Source organism: Opisthocomus hoazin, unplaced genomic scaffold (genome assembly GCF_030867145.1).
Source record: "Opisthocomus hoazin isolate bOpiHoa1 unplaced genomic scaffold, bOpiHoa1.hap1 HAP1_SCAFFOLD_105, whole genome shotgun sequence".
NCBI classification, from domain to species: domain Eukaryota; kingdom Metazoa; phylum Chordata; class Aves; order Opisthocomiformes; family Opisthocomidae; genus Opisthocomus; species Opisthocomus hoazin.
The window spans coordinates 110,313-115,000 of NW_027448867.1; positions in this window are offsets into that span (position 1 = coordinate 110,313).

A 4,688-nucleotide genomic window follows, 5' to 3' on the forward strand; every position below is an offset into this window, starting at 1 on the left:
GCCCTTCCCACCCCGTGCAGGCACCCCTGCATACGGGCCTCCGGCAGGGCCGGCCTGCCGCCCCCAGCCACCCGCCACAGGCCCCTCCACCGCCGCCCCGGCTGAGACAGCACAGGCAGCCCGCCGCCGGCCCTTCCCACCCCGTGCAGGCACCCCTGCATACGGGCCTCCGGCAGGGCCGGCCTGCCGCCCACAGCCACCCCCCGCAACCCCCCCCACCGCCGCCCCGGCTGAGAGAGCACAGGCAGCCCGCCGCCGGCCCTTCCCACCCCGTGCAGGCACCCCTGCATACGGGCCTCCGGCAGGGCCGGCCTGCCGACCCCAGCCACCCCCCGCAAGCCCCCCCCACCGCCGCCCCGGCTCTAAGAGCACAGGCAGCCCGCCGCAGGCCCACCCACCCCGTGCAGGCACCCCTGCATACGGGCCTCCGGCAGGGCCGGCCTGCCGACCCCAGCCACCCCCCGCAAGCCCCCCCACCGCCGCCCCGACTGAGACAGCACAGGCAGCCCGCCGCCGGCCCTTCCCACCCCGTGCAGGCACCCCTGCATACGGGCCTCCGGCAGGGCCGGCCTGCCGCCCCCAGCCACCCCCCGCAACCCCCCCCACCGCCGCTATGGCTGAGACAGCACAGGCAGCCCGCCGCCGGCCCTTCCCACCCCGTGCAGGCACCCCTGCATACGGGCCTCCGGCAGGGCCGGCCTGCCGCCCCCAGCCACCCCCCGCAAGCCCCCCCACCGCCGCCCCGGCTGAGACAGCACAGGCAGCCCGCCGCCGGCCCTTCCCACCCCGTGCAGGCACCCCTGCATACGGGCCTCCGGCAGGGCCGGCCTGCCGACCCCAGCCACCCCTCCGCAAGCCCCCCCACCGCCGCCCCGGCTGAGACAGCACAGGCAGCCCGCCGCCGGCCCTTCCCACCCCGTGCAGGCACCCCTGCATACGGGCCTCCGGCAGGGCCGGCCTGCCGCCCCCAGCCACCCGCCGCAGGCTACCCCACCGCCGCCCCGGCTGAGACAGCACAGGCAGCCCGCCGCTGCCCCTTCCCACCCCGTGCAGGCACCCCTGCATACGGGCCTCCGGCAGGGCCGGCCTGCCGCCCCCAGCCACCCCCCGCAAGCCCCCCCACCGCCGCCTCGGCTGAGAGAGCACAGGCACCCCGCCGCCGGCCCTTCCTACCCCGTGCAGGCACCCCTGCATACGGGCCTCCGGCCGGGCCGGCCTGCCGCCCCCAGCCACCCCCCACAAGCCCCCCCACCGCCGCCCCGGCTGAGACAGCACAGGCAGCCCGCCGCCGCCCCTTCCCACCCCGTGCAGGCACCCCTGCATACGGGCCTCCGGCAGGACCGGCCTGCCGCCCCCAGACAACCCCCGCAAGCCCCCCCACCGCCGCCCCGGCTGAGAGAGCACAGGCACCCCGCCGCCGCCCCTTCCCACCCCGTGCAGGCACCCCTGCATACGGGCCTCCGGCAGGGCCGGCCTGCCGACCCCAGCCACCCCCCGCAAGCCCCCCCACCGCCGCCCCGGCTGAGAGAGCACAGGCAGCCCGCCGCCGGCCCTTCCCACCCCGTGCAGGCACCCCTGCATACGGGCCTCCAGCACGGGCGACCCGCTCTGTCCGCAGGGAGGACAGGTCTACCCCTTCTGCCGGCAGGGAGGCCAGGTCTACCCCTTCTGCCGGCAGGGATGCCAGGTCTACCCGTTTTACCGGCAGGGAGGCCAGGTCTACCCCTTCTGCCGGCAGGGAGGCCAGGTCTACCCGTTTTACCGGCAGGGATGCCAGGTCTACCCGTTCTAGCGGCAGGGAGGCCAGGTCTACCCATATTGCCGGCAGGGAGACCAGGTCTACCCATTTACCGGCAGGGAGACCAGGTCTACCCGTTCTGGCGGCAGGGAGAACAGGTCTACCCTTTTTGCCGGCAGGGAGACCAGGTCTACCCGTTTTGCCGGCAGGGAGACCAGGTCTACCCGTTCTGGCTGCAGGGAGACCAGGTCTACCCGTTTTGCCGGCAGGGATAACAGGTCTACCCGATTTACCTGCAGGGAGACCAGGTCTACCCATTTACCGGCAGGGAGACCAGGTCTACCCGTTTTGCCGGCAGGGATGCCAGGTCTACCCGTTCTGGCGGCAGGGAGAACAGGTCTACCCGTTTTACCTGCAGGGAGAACAGGTCTACCCGTTTTACCGGCAGGGAGACCAGGTCTACCCGTTTTGCCGGCAGGGATGCCAGGTCTACCCGTTTTACCTGCAGGGATGCCAGGTCTACCCGTTTTACCGGCAGGGAGGCCAGGTCTACCCGTTCTGCCGGCAGGGAGGCCAGGTCTACCCGTTCTAGCGGCAGGGAGACCAGGTCTACCCATTTACCGGCAGGGAGACCAGGTCTACCCGTTTTGCCGGCAGGGATGCCAGGTCTACCCGTTTTGCCGGCAGGGATAACAGGTCTACCCGTTTTACCTGCAGGGAGGCCAGGTCTACCCGTTTTACCGGCAGGGAGACCAGGTCTACCCGTTTTGCCGGCAGGGATGCCAGGTCTACCCGTTCTGGCGGCAGGGAGACCAGGTCTACCCGTTCTGCCGGCAGGGATGCCAGGTCTACCCGTTTTACCTGCAGGGAGGCCTGGTCTACCCGTTTTACCGGCAGGGAGACCAGGTCTACCCGTTCTGCCGGCAGGGATGCCAGGTCTACCCGTTTTACCTGCACGGAGACCAGGTCTACCCGTTTTACCGGCAGGGAGGCCAGGTCTACCCGTTCTGGCGGCAGGGAGAACAGGTCTACCCTTTTTGCCGGCAGGGAGACCAGGTCTACCCGTTTTGCCGGCAGGGATGCCAGGTCTACCCGTTCTGGCTGCAGGGAGACCAGGTCTACCCGTTTTGCCGGCAGGGATAACAGGTCTACCCGTTTTACCTGCAGGGAGACCAGGTCTACCCGTTTTACCGGCAGGGAGACCAGGTCTACCCGTTTTGCCGGCAGGGATGCCAGGTCTACCCGTTCTGCCGGCAGGGAGGCCAGGTCTACCCGTTTTACCGGCAGGGAGGCCAGGTCTACCCGTTTTACCTGCAGGGAGAACAGGTCTACCCGTTTTACCGGCAGGGAGACCAGGTCTACCCGTTTTGCCGGCAGGGATGCCAGGTCTACCCGTTGTGGCGGCAGGGAGGCCAGGTCTACCCGTTCTGCCGGCAGGGAGGCCAGGTCTACCCGTTTTACCTGCAGGGAGGCCAGGTCTACCCGTTTTGGCGGCAGGGAGACCAGGTCTACCCGTTTTGCCGGCAGGGATGCCAGGTCTACCCGCTTCCGGCAGGGATGCCAGGTCTACCCGGTTCCAGGCAGGGAGGCCTCGTCTACCCGTTCTGCCGGCAGGGAGGCCAGGTCTACCCGTTTTACCGGCAGGGATGCCAGGTCTACCCGCTTCCGGCAGGGATGCCAGGTCTACCCGGTTCCAGGCAGGGAGGCCTCGTCTACCCGTTCTGCCGGCAGGGAGGCCAGGTCTACCCGTTTTACCGGCAGGGATGCCAGGTCTACCCGCTTCCGGCAGGGATGCCAGGTCTACCCGGTTCCAGGCAGGGAGGCCTCGTCTACCCGTTCTGCCGGCAGGGAGGCCAGGTCTACCCGTTTTACCGTCCGCCGGGTCCGGTGTGCCCGATGTGGCCGCCGGAGCTGCCGGCGGAAAGGGATGCCTCGTCTACCTCGCTCCGGCGGGACTTTGGCTCCACCGCGGTTCTGGCAGGTAGACGTCTTGCCCGGTTCTTCTTCGGAGCTGCCGAAGGGGTCGCTGCTTTGCGCTGCCTCCAGTTACGTCATGGTAAGAGTCGGCGGCGCTCGCGCGCCTCCCCGCTGGGGGAAGACGGTTCTCTTCGAGCCCGCCGGGGCCGGGGACCTCGCTGTCCGTATACTAGGGCAGAGGGCTGGCGCTCGCGGACCAGCGCCATCGAACCGCTGCAGCTACTCGCGGTTCAGCCGGCAGACTCGGGCGTTGCACGGCGGCCATGGCCGTGGCCGTTCTGCCTCCTACCTATCGCGCACGGCGCTTCCGACTGCCAGAAGCCGCGCGAAGCCGCTGCTTGCCCGCAGGCTCCGGTGGCCGTTGCCGACTGGAGCGAGGGCTCCAAGAGGGGTTTCTCCAGAGCCGGGCCGAGACGGGCGGCGGTCGCCGGCACTCGAACGCTTGTCACCCGCGGCTCAGCCGGCAGACTCGGGCGTTGCCCGGCGGCCCTGGCCGTGGCCGTTCTGCCTCCTACCTGTCGCGCACGGCGCTTCCGACTGCCAGAAGCCGCGCGAAGCCGCTGCTTGCCCGCAGGCTCCGGTGGCCTGGAGCGAGGGCTCCAAGAGGGGTTTCTCCAGGGCCGGGCCGAGACCGGCGGCGGTCGCCGGCACTCGAACGCTTGTCACCCGCGGCTCAGCCGGCAGACTCGGGCGTTGCCCGGCGGCCCTGGCCGTGGCCGTTCTGCCTCCTACCTATCGCGCACGGCGCTTCCGACTGCCAGAAGCCGCGCGAAGCCGCTGCTTGCCCGCAGGCTCCGGTGGCCGTTGCCGACTGGAGCGAGGGCTCCAAGAGGGGTTTCTCCAGGGCCGGGCCGAGACGGGCGGCGGTCGCCGGCACTCGAACGCTTGTCACCCGCGGCTCAGCCGGCAGACTCGGGCGTTGCCCGGCGGCCCTGGCCGTGGCCGTTCTGCCTCCTACCTATCGCTCACGGCG